Source organism: Haematobia irritans, chromosome 1 (assembly GCF_050003625.1).
Source record: "Haematobia irritans isolate KBUSLIRL chromosome 1, ASM5000362v1, whole genome shotgun sequence".
NCBI classification, from domain to species: domain Eukaryota; kingdom Metazoa; phylum Arthropoda; class Insecta; order Diptera; family Muscidae; genus Haematobia; species Haematobia irritans.
In genome coordinates this window covers 103,622,661-103,645,744 of record NC_134397.1, presented here as the reverse complement: position 1 = coordinate 103,645,744, position 23,084 = coordinate 103,622,661, and the positions used below count along the sequence as shown (strand labels likewise).

At 39.5% G+C, this 23,084-nt stretch overlaps 1 protein-coding gene across 13 annotated transcripts in view; it reads right to left on the bottom strand.

Annotated features, from left to right (window-relative positions):
• LOC142221528 (synaptic vesicle glycoprotein 2B-like) overlaps window positions 1-23,084 on the bottom strand; it is a 935,546-nt gene that overhangs the window by 621,009 nt on the left and 291,453 nt on the right. The gene's annotated exons all lie outside the window — the stretch shown is intronic.

Sequence of the window (23,084 nt, the reverse complement as noted above, 5' to 3'; positions counted from 1 at the left end):
CATGCCCTTCAAATGTAAGAGGCCTTTTACACCATGCAATTTCTTCATGCAATAATTGCATGCAACTCCTGTTTGTAGGCGAACGGTGTAGAGAGCAAAGAGGGTAGAAAAAATTTCACGTTTTCCGTTCGTCTTGCAATTTTTTTACATTTCTCTTCACTGTCGTTTGTACTCTTGTTCATTTGCTTTAACGTGTTGAGGTGTTTTAAAAATATGAAAACATACGTGTTGTGGTGATTCAATGATTTTTTCGTTATTATCTTCCATTTTTATTTTTGCAATTGCTTAAACAATTTTTTTCACTATGTATTTTATTGTTACGAATTACCAATTAAGGAAGATTGAGCGAATAAACGTCAAAAAATTTCAAACGTATTTCATGCAAAATTGCACCGTAAAAAAGCTGATGTTTTTAAGAAGCAACTATAAAAGAGAATACAAAAAATTGCACGCAACCAATTGCATCGTCTAAAACCCCTCTACGTAACTCTATGCAAAACAAAATAAACAACAACAACAACAACATACGGTGACCACACAGCTAGTGATGCATTGACTGACCAACAAGCGGACAGCCAAAAAAATATTGAAACACACATACGTACATACAAACATATAAAGCATAGAGAGAAAGCAAATAAAAGGTAATGACATTAATACTACACTGTAAAAATAAAAGGTTATGACATTTAGGTTAGGTTAGGTTAGGTTAAAGTGGCAGCCCGATTAAATTTCAGGCTCACTTAGACTATTCAGTCCATTGTGATACCACATTTAACTAAAAGTACCTATTACATATGGGCACTTCTAGTCTTAACCACTGAACCTTCTCTATTATTAACTTTTGTGGAACCAACCAGATTGCTCCAAAAACATTAACAAACTGCTTAAGTTAACGTTTTCCAGGTCAGCCAGTAATCTAAAGCTATATGCTCCTAAAATTCGCTTACGCCTTACACAAAAAGCAGGACACTCACACAAGAGGTGTTTAATTGATTCCTTTTCCTCCACGTCATGACAGCTTATACAATAGTCATTATACTTCGCACCTATAGTTTTTGCAAATTCGCCTATCAGGCAGCGACCCGTTATAGCAGATATTAGGAGTGCTATCTGACGCCTTGAGAACACTAGCATATCTAGTGTGCGGTTTAAGTTTAAATGGGGCCATATTTGCTTGGTGTCGTTACAACCCTTGCAATTTTCCCATCGAATATTGGCCATCATAACAGCCTTCTCACGCAGTAAGAGCTTGCAGGTGGCCAGAGGCATACCAACAGATTCTAGTTCCCCTGGAATATGTAAGGTAGTTCCTAGCCTTGCTAACACATCTGCTTCACAGTTCCCCGGTATGTTCCTATGACCAGGCACCCATATTAGGTGAATATTGTACTGCTCAGCCATCTCGTTGAGAGATTTGCGGCAGTCTATGGCCGTTTTTGAGTTAAGGAACACAGAGTCCAAGGATTTTATTGCAGGTTGACTGTCTGAGTATATATTAATGCCAATATTTGTTGGAACATTACTTCTCAGCCAATTCACCACCTCTCTTATTGCCAATATTTCAGCCTGAAAAACACTACAGTGATTAGGTAATCTTTTCGCTATTCGAATTTCCAGATCTTTAGAATATACTCCGAACCCCACTTGTCCATTCAATTTGGAGCCATCAGTATAGAAATCTATATATCTTTTATTCCCCGGGGTCTGTGTACACCACGCCTCACTGTTGGCAATTAGAGTTTCAAACTTTTTGTCGAAAAGTGTTTTTGCCAGGGTGTAATCCACTACGTTAGGCACATCTGGCATTACTTTGAGGACCGAACTATGACCGTACATTTTTTCCGACCACAGCGATAGCTCGCGCAACCGCACAGCCGTTGTTGCAGCTGACTGTTTGGCCAAAATGTCTAAAGGCAATAGATGTAGCATGACATTAAGGGAGTCTGTTCCTGCCTTACTAAATGCGCCTGAGATACATAAGCTAGCCATACGCTGAGCTTTATCTAAACAAGTCGGTTTCTGAAGTGCCGGCCACCAGACTACAACACCATATATCATTATAGGTCTAACCACTGCCGTGTATAGCCAATGCACAATTTTTGGTCTTAGTCCCCACTTTTTCCCTATTGCCTTTTTGAACGAGTACAAAGCTACCGTGGCTTTTCTCGCCCTCTCTTCAATATTAAGCCTAAAATTCAGCTTCCTGTCCAAAATAACGCCAAGGTATTTTGCACACTCACCAAAGGGAATTTCAGTACCCCCTAAGGAAATGGGCCTAACCGTGGGAGTTTTGCGATCTTTGCAGTACATGACTATTTCTGTCTTTGCTGGATTTACACCAATCCCATTATCTTTCGCCCATTTCTCAGTCATCCGGAGAGCTCTCTGTATAATATCTCTGATTGTGGATGGGAATTTCCCCTGACTGCTAGCGCCACATCATCTGCGTATACCACCACTTTTATCCTTTCTTTTTCTAGAGAAACCAGAAGGTTGTTTATAGCAACATTCCAAAGAAGAGGTGATAGAACTCCTCCTTGGGGAGTGCCTCTGTTCACATACCTTTGTATGTTTGCTTGCCCTAGTGTGGCTGAAATACGTCTCTTCATTAGAAGTTCGTCTAACAGCCTAAGAATACCTGGATCAACATTCAGAGTTGTCAGTCCATTTAATATCGAGCTCGGATGGATATTATTGAACGCCCCTTCGATGTCTAGAAACGCCACGATTGTGTATTCTTTGACAGATAGTGAGCTTTCAATAAAGCTGACCAGTTCATGCAATGCGGTCTCAGTAGACCTGCCCTTCGAATATGCATGCTGCCGTTTCGAGAGCAAACCTGAATCCACGCCAGTTCTAAGATACATGTCTATCATCCTCTCCAGGGTCTTAAGTAGGAATGAGGATAAGCTGATTGGTCGGAAATCCTTCGCACTCGAGTGAGAGGCTTTTCCTGCTTTAGGTATGAAGACGACTTTTGTTTCCCTCCACTTTTCTGGAATATATGCTAAGTTTACACATTGTTTATATATCACCGTCAACCAGGGGATAATTCTTCCAGCCACTGCCTGTAACTCCGCCGGAGTAATTCCATCAGGTCCGGGGGATTTGAATGGTCCAAAGCTATTTAAAGCCCATTTTATTCTAGATTCCGACACAATTTCCTCGATAGGAAATGATCGCTGAGCCTCTGCCGGAACATGGTTCAACCGCCTGATTTCCAGAGAAGTGTGTGTCCAAAAGTACCTCCAACGTCTCCTCACTGGACGTTGTCCAATTTCTCTCCGATGTTTTAATGAAACCTGGAGCGGTGTTAGTGGATGCTAGTACCTTCCGTAGTCTGGAAGCCTCTGACGTATTCTCAATACTGCTACAGTAATCATCCCAAGAGTTTTGTTGAGACCTTCTCAGTTCTCGTTTATATTCTCTCAGATTCATCTTGTAAGTGTCCCAATCCTCCGGAGCTCTTGTGGACTTTGCTTTGTTAAAGAGCTTCCTGCAGGATTTCCTCATATTACTTAACTCCGTAGTCCACCATGGCGGCCGATTTTTTCCCCTTGGCTTTCCTCTAGGGCATGCAGCTTTCAGTGAAATGTTGAATGCCTTAGTAATCCGCTCCACTGCGTGTTCGATATCTTGCACAGTGCCCATATTTGTCTCCGGCACTTCCGGTATCATCAAATTGAACGATTCCCTATACCTATTCCAATCAGCTTTCCTAACATTTGGCGGAAATATGGTCTTTGAAGTACGAACAGCCAATCTGAAACTGATGTAGCGATGATCTGAGAAGCTATGTTCCCTCAAAACTTGCCACTCAGATATCTTATCATTCAGTTCCGGACAGGTCAACGTTACGTCCAAAACCTCTTGTCTGTTCCTGGTGACGAAGGTTGGTGCATCTCCCTTATTGCAAACTACCAGGTTAGTACGCAAAATAAACTCTATTAGCGACTCTCCCCTTGCATTAGTATCACTACTTCCCCAAATACTATGATGTGCATTTGCATCGCATCCCATAATGAGTTTTGTCTTTGTTTTTAGTGACTCCTCAACTAAGGTCTTAACGGCACAGGATGGCATATCCCTATCATGTCCCATGTAGACCGAAGATACCCAATATTTGCATGTGGATATCTCTAGACTGGCTACGACAGTGTCTGCATTGCTCAATGAAGGAAGCAGAAACAAGTTTAGTTCGTTTTTAGCAATTATACATGCTCGATTTATATCGTTACCGGTATTATGCAAAAGTTTGAAACCCGGAGTGCTTAATTCACAGATCTTGTTCTTATATATGTATGGTTCTTGAATAAGAACTATATCTATGTCTCCTTTCATCAGGAGAACTTTTAAGGCAACACAAGCGGCCTTACAATGGTGAAGATTTATCTGGAGGAACCGTAGAACCATCCAAATTTTCAACCACCGTCACATCAGCCGCTTCAATTGAGTCATCAAGGGCTTCCTCTTCACAGATCTCGGTGACTCTCGCAACAATCCGCGGTTCAGCTTTGGTGAGGCTTGAGCCTGTAGAAACTTCCCGCATATGATTTTCGCCATAGTCTGTAGGTTTTATGTCTCCTTCGGCTTCGCTAGGAGATTTTTTCACTGCTGACTCTACCGGAGGCTTGTCCGTTTCGGTATCCTTTGGCTGATCGCTTTTGTATACCTTCATATGGATATCATGAAAGCCATAACTTACGCGTCCTTGGGTCTGGGCTAGATGTGGCAGCGACTCTATGTTTAATATAAACACCGCATGTCGTCTTGGTCCATCCACCTCATCCAAACGACCAACCTTCCAATCGGCGGTTGGAAGATCTGGGTTACATTCTTTTAGTCTCTCTAGTATTGACTCAGGATCAGGAGGGTTTGCCGGTATCCATGCATGTGCTCTAGGTTTAGCCGGTATGTCTTTTTTATCGACTAACTCCAAAGCGGCTCCTTCCCAAACTTCACCAATTAGCATCAATGCAGCTTTAAAGCAATCCATAGACCTCTGGTCTGCAAAAGCTATTAACTTATATCGTCCTTGATACCATCCAGCATCTTGCCGTCGAGGACTTGGTCCGGGAAACTTTTTTCGCACCTCTCAGTAGACACCAGACATCGCGTTCTCAATTTCCCCCCATTTTTGCCTTGGAATCATACCGTCCAATGCTCCTTTATTAATAATAGCCATCACAAGGCTGTCTTTTGCAATTGAGGCAAACGATCTTTGATCCCGTTTAGAGGATGGTAGCTCATCCGGTGATCGTTCCCTTTTTCCAGCTTCAAGAATTCCTTGAGCCCATTTTAAGGAATCGCTTTGCTTAGCCGACAACGTGCTTGGGTCGACTGATCCTAATTTCTTTAGGATAAACAAAGCATTTCTTCGTTCCTTGAATCTCTTTCGAGAGGGATTGCCTCCTTTTGATGTCGTCACCTTAGAAAAGGTTCGACTTGCCAAAGTGTCACCGCCAGTCGACCCGCCTACAGGTCGATTAATTGGGCCTGACTCTTGGTCGCTGCCCAAATTTATAACTTCAGTCGTTACCCGTCCACTGGGCCCTGAAGTTAGCAACCCAGTGGATGACTTTGAATTTCGCTGCATGGTGGTTTATTATTTCCACCACACGTGAAATTCGTAATAAGTACTTATTACGATGAAATACTCCGCTATTAGAAAACACGTCCGTTCAGTTCGACGGTTGCTAAATGACATTTAAGTAAAATGTTTGAAAAATATTGAAAAATTGTGGACAATAATAATTTTGAAGTGTTTTTTGGGAAAATTATATACTTTTTTGGAAAAATAGTGTATATTAAAGAAAAAAGTTTTTTTTTTGAAATTTTCAAAATTTAGTGACCCAATATATCAAAGTGTTTTTCGTAATTGTTTGATCAATTAATCAAAGAAAAACTGATTTACACAGTAAAAAATAATGAAAAAGTAAATTTTTGGCATCAGTTTTTTGCAAAATTGATCAAAAAGTTACCTGCAAGTGACCCACATAAAAAAATTAACCCAAGTTTTTTGTGCATTTTTAAAAAAATCAATTTTCGGTCGTGTAATACAAAAACAAAAATTTTAACATTGAACTTTGGGCATTTTATGGTGAACTTGGACAAACCGCAACAACGGTTTTTTAAAAAACTACATTTTGTCCAACAATAAAATTTACAGTTTTCACGACACAAATCACTCCCTAGCGACACTACACAAGATCTACAAAGCGACACAACACAACAAAAACAACACTGCTCCGCAAAGGAATAGACGCCATTGCTTTTTGGTTTGATAGCACACATACATAGTTACAAATCTTTCAAAGTGAGTACCTATTTTTTTTTTTTTTTGATTTTTTTGTGGATTTTGGTATACAGTTTTTTGCTGAGCTCATATTGGGGAGCTTGTTGTTGCAAAGACCCTGTATAACCCGTAAAAGTTTGAAATTTGTGATATGCTCATGACACCGTTATCGAATTGAAAAAACAAAGAACTCGTAAAATTTTGGATTTTTTTTATAAATCTATTTTCGATTTTTTGGATTTTAGAAAAATTTAAGTGGGAATTTTATCATTATATTTCCCGTACACTGTAAAAAAGAGACCCTGGAAACAACTTTACACTCCAGTCAACCTGAGATAATTTCAAGATTTTTTGAAGAAAACAATTTTTTTGATTTTTTATATTTTGTATATTTTTTTAACCTTTATTTCAAAACTAATATATCTATAAATCGACCCTCTGACCCACAAAAAGGTAGGAGATAGTTGGTTTTTGAAAATTTTCTGCTTTTTTTATTTCTTTTAATTTGTATTGCAAAATTGCTAAAATTCATATATTTTTGAGCATCGTGCTTTAAAAAAAATATTGCTTTTCTGTTTTTTTGATTTTTGGGGGAATTTTTCCATTAAACTTTTTCGAGATTTTTTTGGAAGATTCTTTGGAACATTTGTTGTAAACGTCAATTTTGGGATTTTTTTTTTATTTTTATATAATTTTGGCCCATTTTGTCTACTGAGCCAAATTTTTTTGTTGAATTTGACTCTTTTTAAATTTTTCTTGATTATAAAATAATTTCGACACTACAAATTTTGTCCCGTTTGAACGGATATTTTGAATTTGAAATAGTTTATTGTAGAAAATTCGTGCTTTTTCTGAATAAAACTAGTTTTTGATCCTTTCGCGAGTTTTAATATATTTTAGTTTTTTTTTTTTTTTGACCGGTGCAAAAAAGTTTAAAATACATTATGGATAGAACTTTGAAGGAAAACTTTACCAATTGTTTAAATGATCTCGTGGATGTTGAAAGCGTTTTATCTGTTAAGGCGGCCACCGAGGATTTACATGCGTTGGAAGCGGCTCGAGTGGAGCTAAATACATTATGGGACCAAGTTAGGCGGGCTTATGTTAATTGTCGAGATAGGGTTCCAGTTGAGGGAGAAACTCCTATAGACAAGGATAAGCTTCGCGGTCATTATAAAAACGGTATGGACGTCTATAAGACAGGTTTAAGTACGATTAACACACGGATCTTGGCGCGGCAGGAACGGGAGAATCATGAAAAATTAGCTAGGGAGTCATTAATGACACAAAATCTGGCAGTAGACCCAAATTCGACCCTAAATTTACGATTACCACCATGCGACACCGACACTTTTAAGGGCGGGTATAGCGAATGGCCTACATTCAGAGATTTATTCTCTGCAATTTACATAAATAACCCAAGATTGAGTAAAGTCGAGAAATTATTCCATTTAACCCAAAAGACATCGGGAGAAGCGCGAGAAATTATCACGAATGTACCCTTAACTAATGAGGGTTTCGATGTCGCTTGGAGAAATCTAGAAAGTAGGTACGAAAATAAACGGATGCAAGTTAACGAACAGCATAGGATTCTCTTTAATTTTCCTACAGTATCAGTTGAAAACGCGTCAACGATACAAAAATTACAACGCACATTAACACTTGTACACAAACGTAAGGGTGTGAAGTTAAAGTTGTTTTCTAAAGTTATTTTAGCGAAGACACAAACCACTTTAATTTTTTGGCATTTTCGTTTTTGTTGCGAATTTAAGACATTTTGCGACAAATTAAATATATTTTGCTACATTACACATTTTCTGAACGAAAATGTGTGTATACTTAACATAATTGTGAGCAAAAAGTTATTTAGAGTAATATAGATGCAATTCAAAAAAATATAGAAAGATGGATTTTACATTCATTGGACTTTTTCGGGCATTTCTAGGAAGAGTTAAAAAGCAAAAGTGGGTATAGGGCATTAGCTCGGAGATAGGAGAACTCCCCCGCAAGGAGGGCAGAGGCGTAGGTCATCTAGTTAATGAGATAAAGGGGGGCACATTCATGTAAATTCTAATAACTATAAAACCGTTCTGTGGCATAGTTTTTAAACAAATTTAATTGATTCTATTAGCTTTAAGGGTGTAGAAGACTATTCTGGAGATCCCATGAGCGTAGCTTTGGTTTTAAGTCTGAGGGGGGTCAATTATATTTAGGCCCATTTTGTGGGTCGATTTTCGAGCATTTCTAGGAAGAGTTAAAAGGCAAAAGTGGGTATAGCACATTAGCCCCAAGCCAGGAGAATCCTCTCTCCCAAATGCCAGAGGCGTAGGTCATCTAGTTATCGAGATAAAAAGGGGGACATTAATGTATTTTCTAACAGCTAAAAATCATTGCTGGGGCATAGTTTTTACAAAATTTTAATTTATTCTATTAGCTTTAAGGGTGTAGAAGACTATTCTGGAGATTCCATGAGCGTAGATGAGCCTTAAGTCTGAGGGGTGGTCAATTTTAAAATTTTAACTTTTCAACGAAAATTCAAAAAAAAAAACAACCAAATTTCGTCGTGATTTGTTGCTGATAGACTAAATGCAATCAAATATGAACAAATTTTGTTAATTATTTTATATTTACGACTTTAAAATAGAGTGAGTTAAAACCCAATTATATGCCTAAACTGTTCAAGCCTCTTTTTGGCTATTTCTGATAGACGAGAACGAACCAAAGGGGGTACTCGTTTATAACCCCAACTGTGGAGCGTACCCCACTGAAAATCCCATGGGCGTAGGTCATCTGTGTGAGAAGAAATCAGGGGGGTTCAAATCAACTTTTATGTCCGTTTTTGAACGCATTATGGATACAATTTCTTTTAAATTTTGAAATAAATAGAAAGCCCAGATTGAGAAGGAAGCTACCGTTATATTTCCATAAACGTAGCTTATTTCAATTTTAAATGGGGGCTAAGTAATTTTATCAAAAATTTCGATATGGATTTTCACCTATTTACAACCCACAACAACGAACTAAAGTGGGTATACGTAGGTAGCTGCACACTTGGAGCACACTGGCTGCACACTGGCTGCTAAAGGAAAATGCATCTTATTTTGCCTGCTTATTTCTTTCAAGCATCTTATTGCCAGATAGAGGGCTGGTCGGGTTCCGTATGTAACGGTATTTAATGTGAAGTAGTTGATAGGTTCGGTGGTATTGTTCCGCCACAGGATAATCTGATATGGTCTGTCTCTAGGATGTATCAGTATTTGACGAAACATTTTTTCTATGTCTGTGGTAAACACGAAACGTGGCAATCTGAAGCGTAGCAGAATAGCAAACAGATCATTCTGTAGTGTTGGGCCAGTATATAAAACATCGTTCAGTGACTTTCCAGAGGATGTTTTTGTTGAAGCATCAAATACTACTCGGAGTTAAGTGGTGCTGCTTTCAGATCGTAGGACGCAGTGGTGGGGAATAAAATATTTTGCTCCTGTCACATTGTCTATGTTGACTTTAGTCATATGGCCTAGTGCTTCGTATTCCTTCATAAACTGTATATATTGTTGTTTTAAAGTAATGTCTTTGGATAGTCGCCGTTCCAATGATAGGAAACGGTTGAAAGCGAGACTGTGTGACTCTCCTAAAGAGCTTGGTTCGGCACAAAACGATAGCCGTACGATGAATCTTCCTTCTTTGTCACGTTCAGTATGCTGATTAAAGTGAGCTTCACACTGTGCGTCATATATCGATAATTGCTTCTGTGTATTATCGACTTCTTCCAGTTTCCAAAATTGTTCGATTGTCTGATTCATACTATCTTCATCCGTTAGTACTCCACATATTGATGTTTGCAAATGTTGATCAAATACCTTCCCTGATGCTATCCACCCAAGTGTTGTGTTTTGCAAGATTGGAAGGTTGTCTCCTAGCTGATGATAATATTCTGCGCCTAATAGGATGTCGATTTTGCCTGGACGGTTGAAGGTAGGGTCTGCCACCGTTACATTCTTGGGAATTTGCCATTTATCAATGTGGATAAATTGAGCAGGTTGGGGAGTAATTATTTGGGGAAGTACGAATGCCTCCAAGCGTGATGAGAAATTGTTGTATCTTGATTGGAGCGAAATGTTCACTCTGTGTTGGACCTTGGTCCGATTTCTTCCTATACCACTAATTGACATAGTCGTAGGTCTACTTGGTAGACCCAGTCGTGCTACTAATCTTTCCGTAATTAGGTTGACTTGAGATCCCGAGTCGAGTATTGCTTTGCATTCGGTTTCCAGACCATTCGCCTTAATCTTGACCAATGCGGTTCCTAGTAGTATATAGGGCCTTCGAGATTCAGAGTTTAAGGCCAAACTTTCAGCTATAACGGATGGGGTAGTGATAAGCGAAGCCGCAGTGGATTGGTTGGAAGTTGTTGCTGATTCTGGTGTTTTGGGGTGTTCCATTTGATCTCCCTTGATTGATTTACTTGAGGATTTAGAGGGTTGCGTGGGAGATTGTTCAAAGTGAACGAGCGTATTGTGCTTTCTCCCACATTTTTGGCAGCGGCCTAAGTTCGTGCATTGTTTCGTGGAATGTCTGCTGCTAAAGCAATTCACACATAACTTCTGTCCCAGTACAAGATTGAGGCGGTGTTTTTGCTGAGTAGAGCGAATTCCTGGCATCGGTATAATTGGTGAAAGTCCTTCTTACAAATGATGCAATGTCGGTTTCCGGACCTGGATGGGAAGTCAGGGCGCAATTTTTGGAGCTATTGATAGAGGTTTTTTCGTTTACACCCATTGCTTCCAAAGTATGAAAATAGTTCTCCAAGAACGATAGGAAGTCGCTTATGGTTTGCAGTTCCTTCGGATTTTTGATCATTTGTTCATATTGACTATGAACACCTTTATCCAACTTTTTAACGAGGAGGTGGATTAAAAGTGGATCCCATGACGAAGTCTGGAGTCCCATGTTGGAGAGAGCTGCCAAACATTGTTTTGTTGTGTCATGTAATCGCTTGAGGGCACTTAAAGATCCAGCACCTGAGGGTTGATCGAGTAGCCTTTGGATTGCCGTGGCTGCCATAACCCTCTTGTTGTTATAACGATGTTCCAACAATTGCCATGCCGTGGGATAATTGTCTTCTGTTATGGCAAGGTGCGCAATAAGGCTTGCTGCTTCGCCCATTACGTGGTTTTTCAAGTACCACATCTTGTGAGCATTTGGGATTTTCTGCTCATGGATCATTTTTGTGAAGAGATCCGAAAATGATATCCATTTCATATAGTCACCATCGAATTTGAAGATAGTGACTGCAGGCAGTGGTAAAGAAGTTGGTCGGGCCACAACTTCCGGGTTGGAGAAGGTTGAATCCCAGCTGGCACTAGAGAGTTGGATAACTGCTGCCTGGGCCTCTTTCTCGAGCCAGATGTATTTTGCAGTATCGTACCCGAGTAGCTCTGGGTCTGGGTACTTGTCTAGAACATCGTCGTTGAGGCACTCTATCTGTTGCCATGGACGGTTTATTGTGGCCATTTTCACCTCATAGTAGGTTCTCTCCTGGCCACTAACTTGCAAACCTTCTAGTTGCCGACTCAGGGCTTCCATTTTGGCCAACGAACGGCTAATAAGACCATCGTGACCGCTAGTGGCACCCACCTGTTCGTTCTCCGTATGTAAGGATTGTACGTTTGGAGGGTTCTTTGCGTCTGACGTTGGGACTTTCTCGATGAGCTCATGTTCCAATAATTTTATACATTCCAAGGCCATGCTTTTGATCTTGTCATAATAACCGGAAACGAAGTATTCGCTGGACGGATCGACACCCTCTGAGCATCGTAGCTGGTTCTTCGCTTCTTCGAATTCTTTCCAGGCGGCATTGAGCCTAGCCAGTCGGTCTTGGTAATATGCGGTGGTCTTTCGGCTTTTTGGATCTTTCTTAATATTTCTGATGAAATTGGCGATGCCTTCGCCGATATCCTTCAGCTGTCGCAGGAGCTCAATCTGAGTTTCCATCGTAACGAAAGTTGACTGTTATAGGTTATAGGAGCAAAGGTCCTGTTGATTAATTGTAGAGACGAAGGTCCTATTGTGTAGTTATAGGCATAACTACTAACAGTCAACTTTCGTTACGATGGAAACTCAGATTGAGCTCTTGCGACAGCTGAAGGATATCGGCGAAGGCATCGCCAATTTCATCAGAAATATTAAGAAAGATCCAAAAAGCCGAAAGACCACCGCATATTACCAAGACCGACTGGCTAGGCTCAATGCCGCCTGGAAAGAATTCGAAGAAGCGGAGAACCAGCTACGATGCTCAGAGGGTGTCGATCCGTCCAGCGAATACTTCGTTTCCGGTTATTATGACAAGATCAAAAGCATGGCCTTGGAATGTATAAAATTATTGGAACATGAGCTCATCGAGAAAGTCCCAACGTCAGACGCAAAGAACCCTCCAAACGTACAATCCTTACATACGGAGAACGAACAGGTGGGTGCCACTAGCGGTCACGACGGTCTTATTAGCCGTTCGTTGGCCAAAATGGAAGCCCTGAGTCGGCAACTAGAAGGTTTGCAAGTTAGTGGCCAGGAGAGAACCTACTATGAGGTGAAAATGGCCACAATAAACCGTCTATGGCAACAGATAGAGTGCCTCAACGACGATGTTCTAGACAAGTACCCAGACCCAGAGCTACTCGGGTACGATACTGCAAAATACATCTGGCTCGAGAAAGAGGCCCAGGCAGCAGTTATCCAACTCTCTAGTGCCAGCTGGGATTCAACCTTCTCCAACCCGGAAGTTGTGGCCCGACCAACTTCTTTACCACTGCCTGCAGTCACTATCTTCAAATTCGATGGTGACTATATGAAATGGATATCATTTTCGGATCTCTTCACAAAAATGATCCATGAGCAGAAAATCCCAAATGCTCACAAGATGTGGTACTTGAAAAACCACGTAATGGGCGAAGCAGCAAGCCTTATTGCGCACCTTGCCATAACAGAAGACAATTATCCCACGGCATGGCAATTGTTGGAACATCGTTATAACAACAAGAGGGTTATGGCAGCCACGGCAATCCAAAGGCTACTCGATCAACCCTCAGGTGCTGGATCTTTAAGTGCCCTCAAGCGATTACATGACACAACAAAACAATGTTTGGCAGCTCTCTCCAACATGGGACTCCAGACTTCGTCATGGGATCCACTTTTAATCCACCTCCTCGTTAAAAAGTTGGATAAAGGTGTTCATAGTCAATATGAACAAATGATCAAAAATCCGAAGGAACTGCAAACCATAAGCGACTTCCTATCGTTCTTGGAGAACTATTTTCATACTTTGGAAGCAATGGGTGTAAACGAAAAAACCTCTATCAATAGCTCCAAAAATTGCGCCCTGACTTCCCATCCAGGTCCGGAAACCGACATTGCATCATTTGTAAGAAGGACTTTCACCAATTATACCGATGCCAGGAATTCGCTCTACTCAGCAAAAACACCGCCTCAATCTTGTACTGGGACAGAAGTTATGTGTGAATTGCTTTAGCAGCAGACATTCCACGAAACAATGCACGAACTTAGGCCGCTGCCAAAAATGTGGGAGAAAGCACAATACGCTCGTTCACTTTGAACAATCTCCCACGCAATCCTCTAAATCCTCAAGTAAATCAATCAAGGGAGATCAAATGGAACACCCCAAAACACCAGAATCAGCAACAACTTCCAACCAATCCACTGCGGCTTCGCTTATCACTACCCCATCCGTTATAGCTGAAAGTTTGGCCTTAAACTCTGAATCTCGAAGGCCCTATATACTACTAGGAACCGCATTGGTCAAGATTAAGGCGAATGGTCTGGAAACCGAATGCAAAGCAATACTCGACTCGGGATCTCAAGTCAACCTAATTACGGAAAGATTAGTAGCACGACTGGGTCTACCAAGTAGACCTACGACTATGTCAATTAGTGGTATAGGAAGAAATCGGACCAAGGTCCAACACAGAGTGAACATTTCGCTCCAATCAAGATACAACAATTTCTCATCACGCTTGGAGGCATTCGTACTTCCCCAAATAATTACTCCCCAACCTGCTCAATTTATCCACATTGATAAATGGCAAATTCCCAGGAATGTAACGGTGGCAGACCCTACCTTCAACCGTCCAGGCAAAATCGACATCCTATTAGGCGCAGAATATTATCATCAGCTAGGAGACAACCTTCCAATCTTGCAAAACACAACACTTGGGTGGATAGCATCAGGGAAGGTATTTGATCAACATTTGCAAACATCAATATGTGGAGTACTAACGGATGAAGATAGCATGAATCAGACAATCGAACAATTTTGGAAACTGGAAGAAGTCGATAATACACAGAAGCAATTATCGATATATGACGCACAGTGTGAAGCTCACTTTAAGCAGCATACTGAACGTGACAAAGAAGGAAGATTCATCGTACGGCTATCGTTTTGTGCCGAACCAAGCTCTTTAGGAGAGTCACACAGTCTCGCTTTCAACCGTTTCCTATCATTGGAACGGCGACTATCCAAAGACATTACTTTAAAACAACAATATATACAGTTTATGAAGGAATACGAAGCACTAGGCCATATGACTAAAGTCAACATAGGCAATGTGACAGGAGCAAAATATTTTATTCCCCACCACTGCGTCCTACGATCTGAAAGCAGCACCACTTAACTCCGAGTAGTATTTGATGCTTCAACAAAAACATCCTCTGGAAAGTCACTGAACGATGTTTTATATACTGGCCCAACACTACAGAATGATCTGTTTGCTATTCTGCTACGCTTCAGATTGCCACGTTTCGTGTTTACCACAGACATAGAAAAAATGTTTCGTCAAATACTGATACATCCTAGAGACAGACCATATCAGATTATCCTGTGGCGGAACAATACCACCGAACCTATCAACTACTTCACATTAAATACCGTTACATACGGAACCCGACCAGCCCTCTATCTGGCAATAAGATGCTTGAAAGAAATAAGCAGGCAAAATAAGATGCATTTTCCTTTAGCAGCCAGTTTTTTGGAAAAGAACTACTATGTGGATGATGGCCCGGGCGGAGCAGACAGCTTGAATACAGCTTTGGAAATCCAGCGCCAACTGCAACAAGTCATGGCGCAATACGGATTTAATTTACGAAAGTGGAGTGCCAATCATATCCATCTGCTTCATAACATTCCGGAGTGCGACCAAGAAGTTAGCCTGGACTTCAGCACAGATGACACCAAGTTTTGGTATAAAACTTTGGGATTGGCCTGGTATTGCTGACCAACTTAAAGTAAAGGTCAACCTAGCGCCAATCAGGTCAGTGACCAAAAGGACGGTCACTTCAGATCTTGCACGTATTTTCGACCCACTAGGTTTACTATCTCCTGTAGTCGTTAGGGCAAAAATCTTTGTCCAAGAACTGTGGAATCTAAATCTTTCATGGGATGAAGCTGTACCTTCAGAATTCGACTATCGATGGCGAAACTTTAGAGAGAGCCTCAAGTCACTTGAAACCTTTCCCGTTCACCGACATGTCTATAAGGGACATATTTCTCAAAACACTCAGCTCCACATCTTCAGCGATGCGTCAGAAAAGGCATACGGGGCAGCAGTATACATTAGAACAATCTTACCGAATAAGATTTTACTTGTAAACCTCCTTTGTGCGAAATCCCGAGTAGCACCCCTTAAACAACAAACGCTTCCAAGGCTAGAATTGTGCGCTGCACAGCTGGGAGCCAACTTGGCGGTTAAAGTTAAGAGCGATTTAGACATGATGACAACTCCCACTTACTACTGGACTGATTCCACAATAGTGTTAAATTGGATCAACTCAAGATCATCCTCCTTTCACACCTTTGTCGCTAATCGTATTGCTTCAATTCAAACCAACAGGACTCCTGAACAATGGAGACACGTTAGTTCCAAGGATAACCCAGCAGATATCATATCTAGGGGATCAGACCCACATCAGTTAAAACAAACGACTCAATGGATGCTTGGACCATTCTTTCCTCACGGAGACGAGAAACATTGGCCTCCTGCGTTTCTACCTTCTCCTGATTATCGATTAGCACTGAACGAAAGCAGAACCTCCACAACCTAATGTTGGCCGTTGATGCAGAAAACTTCTTGTACAAAATAAATCACAGGAATTCCTTGAAGACACTCCAACGAATTGTTGCTTATGTTCTGAGATTTATTAAAAATTCCAAAACCCGTAAAGAAAACCGACAAAACAGGCCAACCCTCACTCCCTTTGAACTTCACGATTCTCTTATTGTCTTAGTTCGTATCGCACAGCATTCTAACTTCAAAGAAGACATTTTACAACTGGAGAAGCATAGAGAACTTAAAGGCTCAAGTCAAATCAAAAGTTTGTCGCCGTTCTTGGACGGACATACAGTTTTAAGAGTTGGAGGTAGACTATAAGAATCGACTTTGAGTTTTAATGCCAAACATCCCATGCTTTTGCCATTCAATGACCCAATAAGTCGACTAATCTTCGAATCGTTACATAAGGAAAATAAGCATTGCGGACCTACCGCACTCCTTGCCACGGTGAGACAACGCTTCTGGCCCATCAAAGGAAAGCATTTGGCTCGTGAAACTGTTCACAAATGTATTCAATGTGCAAGATCAAAACCAAAGCTTCTGAAACAAATTATGGGAAATTTGCCAGAAACAAGAGTAACGCCTGCAAGGCCCTTCATAAACGTAGGGGTAGATTATTGCGGACCAATCTGGGTACATTTCAAAACAAGAGGAAAACGACCTCAGAAAGCATATCTTGCGATATTTTGCTGCTTTTCAACAAAAGCGGTTCATCTAGAATTTGTAACGGACCTTACAACCGATGCCTTTATTGGGGCGTTGAAAAGATTCATTGGCCGAAGGGGCCATTGCCAAAACCTATATTGTGATAACGCTACCAACTTCGTGGGAGCAAAAAATCAAATTTCACCACGTACCAAATCTTAACCGGATCCGATGAATTTTGGTCCTCTAAGAGCTGCGGAGGTCAAATCTGGGGATTGGTTTAAATGGGGGTTATATAATTAAGACCGGCATGGACCAATTTTTGCATGGTTGTTAGAGACCATATACTAACACCACGTACCAAATTTCAACCGGATTGGGTGAATTTTGCTCTTCCAAGGGGCTCCGGAGGTCAAATCTGGGGATCGGTTTATATGGGGGCTATATATAATTATGGACTGATATGAACCAATTCATGCATGGTTGTTGGATACCATATACTAACATCACGTACCAAATTTCAACCGAATCCGATGAATTTTGCTCTTCCAAGGGGTTCCGGAGGTCAAATCTGGGGATCATTTTATATGGGGGCTATATATAAATATGGACCGATTTCGACCAATTTCTGCATAGTGGTTAGAGACCATATACTAACATCATGTACCAAATTTCAGCCGGATCATGTGAAATTTTCTTCTCTTAGAGGCTACGCAAGCCAAATCTGGGGATCGGTTTATATGGTGGCTATATATAATTATGGACCGATATGGACCAATTTTTGCATGGTTGTTGAAGACCATATACTAACACCATGTACTAAATTTCAGCCGGATCATGTGAAATTTGATTCTCTTAGAGGCTACGCAAGCCAAATCTGGGGATCGGTTTATACGGGGGCTATATATAATTATGGACCGATGTAGACCAATTTTTGCATGGTTGTTAGAGACCATATACTAACACCATGTACCAAATTTCAGCCGGATCGGATGAAATTTGATTCTCTTAGAGGCCTCGCAAGCCAAATCGGGGGATCGGTTTATACGGGGGCTATATATAATTATGGACCGATGTAGACCAATTTTTGCATGGTTGTTAGAGACCATATACTAACACCACGTACCAAATTTCAACCGGATTGGGTGAATTTTGCTCTTCCAAGGGGCTCCGGAGGTCAAATCTGGGGATCGGTTTATATGGGGGCTATATATAATTATGGACTGATATGAACCAATTCATGCATGGTTGTTGGATACCATATACTAACATCACGTACCAAATTTCAACCGAATCCGATGAATTTTGCTCTTCCAAGGGGTTCCGGAGGTCAAATCTGGGGATCATTTTATATGGGGGCTATATATAAATATGGACCGATTTCGACCAATTTCTGCATAGTGGTTAGAGACCATATACTAACATCATGTACCAAATTTCAGCCGGATCATGTGAAATTTTCTTCTCTTAGAGGCTACGCAATCCAAATCTGGGGATTGGTTTATATGGTGGCTATATATAATTATGGACCGATATGGACCAATCGGGGGATCGGTTTATACGGGGGCTATATATAATTATGGACCGATGTAGACCAATTTTTGCATGGTTGTTAGAGACCATATACTAACACCATGTACCAAATTTCAGCCGGATCGGAAAAAATTTGCTTCTTTTAGAGGCCTCGCAAGCCAAATCGGGGGATCGGTTTATATGGGGGCTATATATAATTATGGACCGATGTAGACCAATTTTTGCATGGTTGTTAGAGAGCATATACTAACACCATGTACCAAATTTCAGCCGGATCGGATAAAATTTGCTTCTCTTAGAGGCATCGCAAGCCAAATTTGGGGGTCCGTTTATATGGGGGCTATACGTAAAAGTGGACCGATATGGCCCATTTACAATACCATCCGACCTACATCAATAACAACTACTTGTGCCAAGTTTCAAGTCGATAGCTTGTTTCGTTCGGAAGTTAGAGTGATTTCAACAGACGGACGGACGGACATGCTCAGATCGACTCAGAATTTCACCACGACCCAGAATATATGTACTTTATGGGGTCTTAGAGCAATATTTCGAACGACAAAGTTAATATACCCCCCATCGGAATGACAAAGTTAATATACCCCCATCCTATGGTGGAGGGTATAAAAATGTGCCCATAATGCCAAAATGATATACAAAACACATGCCCACGCATACCTAAATTGCTGCTCTCAAGGCAAAAACACATGCTGCTTTTGTTTTAATATTTATTCTCCTGGTTCCGATTGTCTATTCTCTTTACTCCGAATACGCAATTTAATGTCAAAATTAAATAATATTTGAACTTAAGCATATCCAATTTTTGGCGAAGCCTTATTAACATGCCAAGCACATAGCCAAAACAATGAACACGTAAAACAGTTTTCCGAAACAACATACAAGCAATTTCAAAAAATTGCTCTTTTTTGATTCTCTTGCTGTGTTATGTTGATATCTTTCGTCAACCCTCCCGGGTACTTTCTCTATACTCTCTCTCTGTCTCTGTCGCTCCCTGAATAAAATATCACAACATATATATGTTTACTCGAAATTTGTAAATTTATATATGTTTACATTCACACTTATTTTTATGAAACATTCATGTCCTAAACATAATATATTCTAACATATTAACATATGTGTCCCAAATGCTAGTTTAGGAACATTACATTTTTGCACTTAAATATATTGTGTTTAAAAATTGTGCCCGAAACACGTTTTGTTTATATCGGAACATATGAAAAACATATTTTTCTAACAGTGAAAGGAGTGCTTGAATAGAGAGTCATTGGATTTGGCCGCAATATGTGATAAGTGGAGACAAAATTACTATTTAACCCATTATCCTTTAAAAGGAGCCACTGCATGACTTAAATATAGCCGACATTATTCTTGTTATACCAACGACATATATTTTCTTCATATGTATGTAGTAGAGGTCTACACAATTCCATTTGTAAATGCAGAGTACACGTGTACTTGCTAAATGAGTACATCTTTTTGAGAGAGTCGCAAAACAATTGGTACACATTTTAAGGAACACCAAAAGCCACGAGTAACTTCTTATTGCTACTCTGATGTCTTCACTACCAACAAACACATATTCCTCTTTCTCTCTTATTGAAGTGTACTCGGAGTGATCACGTCGAGTATGTTGAGAGAACAAAACTTCATAGAGTACTCCATGTACCACGTGCAGTTTCAGAAATACAAGAAAACAGTTACTCTTCATAATATATGTTTTCGAATTGATATAAAGAACGGCAAACGTTAAGGTAAGTGTGTGACATACATAAATATATGAAATATGTGACATACATACATATCTATGATTAATAACAATGGAAAGTTTTGCTTCGCACATAACTGAGAAATACTTGTGGTACCACGTGAAGTGAAGAGAATCCATGTTGTACTTTTTCTCAAGTACTTACATTTTTATTGTTCCTTTTTTTCGGAACACATATTGTTTCGGATAAGTACTTGGTGGTATTTGACAAGCAAGTGGTCTCTTCACTTCACTACTTGCGCTCTGAGAGAAAGACAGTGTATGCACTATATTCGACAGCGAATTGCATACATGTAGTGAAAAGTTATTCGATGCAGACCTCTAGTATGTACACGCTACTTTTGCTTATAGGTGTATGCACCATCAATTTAAATTGGATGAAATATATAATTATTGGCAAATACTCATCTTAAAATAATAAACTTTATTTTTATTTTCCTTTTAAATATATATATACTCTTTATACCCTTCACCACTACTGTGGTACAGGGTATAATAAGTTTGTGCATTTGTACGTAACGTCAAGAAGGAGTAATCATAGACCAACCTTTTAGTATACGGATCGGCTTAGAATTAAATTCTGAGACGATTTAGCGATGTCCGTCTGTCTGTCTGTCCGTCCGTCTGTCTGTCTGTCTGTTGATGTATTTTTGTGTGCAAAGTACAGCTCGCAGTTTTAGTCCGATTGTCCTAAAATTTGGTATAGGGTCCTGTTTCGGCTCAAAGACGATCCCTATTGATTTTTGGAAAAAATCGGTTCAGATTTAGATATAGCTGCCATATATATTTTTCACCGATCTGGTCATAATTGGCGTGTATATCAACCGATCTTCCTCAAATTCCGTACATCCGAATATTTTATGAGTCTCGAAAAACTTGCAAAATATCAGCAAAATCGGTTCAGATTTAGATATAGCTCCCATATATAGCTTTCGCCCGATTTACACTCATTTGCCCACAGAGGCCAATTTTTTGCTCCGATTTAGTTGAAATTTTGCATAGGGAGTAGAATTAGCGTTATAGCTATGCGTGCCAAATTTGCTTGAAATCGGTTCAGATTTGGATATATCTCCCATATAAAGCTTTCGCCCGATTTACACTCATATGACCACAGAGGCCAATTTTTAACTCCGATTTAGTTGAAATTTTGCACAGGGAGTAGAATTAGCATTGTAGCTATGCGTGCCAAATTTGGTTGAAATCGGTTCAGATTTAGATATAGCTCCCATATATATGTTTTTCTGATTTCGACAAAAATGGTCAAAATACCAACATTTTCCTTGTAAAATCGCCACTGCTTAGTCGAAAAGTTGTAAAAATGACTCTAATTTTCCCAAACTTCTAATACATATATATCGAGCGATAAATCATAAATAAACTTTTTCGAAGTTTCCTTAAAATTGCTTCAGATTTAAACGTTTCCCATATTTTTTTACTAACATTGTGTTTCACCCTAGTGCATTAGCCGACTTAAATTTTGAGTCTATAGATTTTGTAGAAGTCTATCAAATTCTTCCAGATCGAGTGATATTTAAATGTATGTATTTGGGACAAACCTTTATATATAGCCCCCAACACATTTGACGGATGTGATATGGTATCCAAAATTTTGATCTACAAAGTGGTGCAGGGTATAATATAGTCGGCCCCGCCCGACTTTAGACTTACCTTACTGGTTTTTTACTAACATTGTGTTTCACCCTAGTGCATTAGCCGACTTAAATTTTGGGTCTATAGATTTTGTAGAAGTCTATCAAATTCTTCCAGATCGAGTGATATTTAAATGTATGTATTTGGGACAAACCTTTATATATAGCCCCCAACACATTTGACGGATGTGATATGGTATCGAAAATTTAGATCTACAAAGTGGTGCAGAGTATAATATAGTCGGCCCCGCCCGACTTTAGACTTTCCTTACTGGTTTTATATTCATAATTCTCCTCACTTTTATGTGAGGAGACGAAGGTACTTCACTGTCACTTAGGATCTAAGAACACAATAATACTAAAAGAATTTGACAACTAATATGCAAGCGAAGCCAAAACAAACAAACTGTGAGAGTAACAAGGATAGCAAAACTGTGAGAGTAAAAAAGGATAGCGAAACTTTATTTTGCATCCAATTTGCTCATTATTCATTTATGAGCAAATTAGAATCAAGTAACAGTTTTCTTATTTTAAGTCAAAGTCGGCTTAAGATAGCAAATGGAAATGCAAGCTATTACCATTACAAGGAAAACAAAAAAGTTTTCGGGGTTTGAAAACCGATGAGATCATCGAGGAAAAAACTGTATTTTATGCTCTCAATACCTAACTCTCACAGACGAGTTAATTAACAAAAAACAATTTTGAATCAAACTTTAAATACTTGAATTGCACATATGTACACCTACCATAGGCTGTAGAAAAACCTATGCAGTTATTTACCACCTCCATCGAATAGTGAGTGGGGTATAATAACTTTGTCATTCCTATGTATATATATATATATATATATATATATATATATATATATATATATATATATATATATATATATATATATATATATTATATATATATATATATATATATATTATATATATATATATATATATATATATATATATATATATATATATATATAGTACTAGAAAATAAAGAAATGACTGTAACAAGTAATGACGTAATTTTATCGTTAATTTGAAATTTAAATTAAC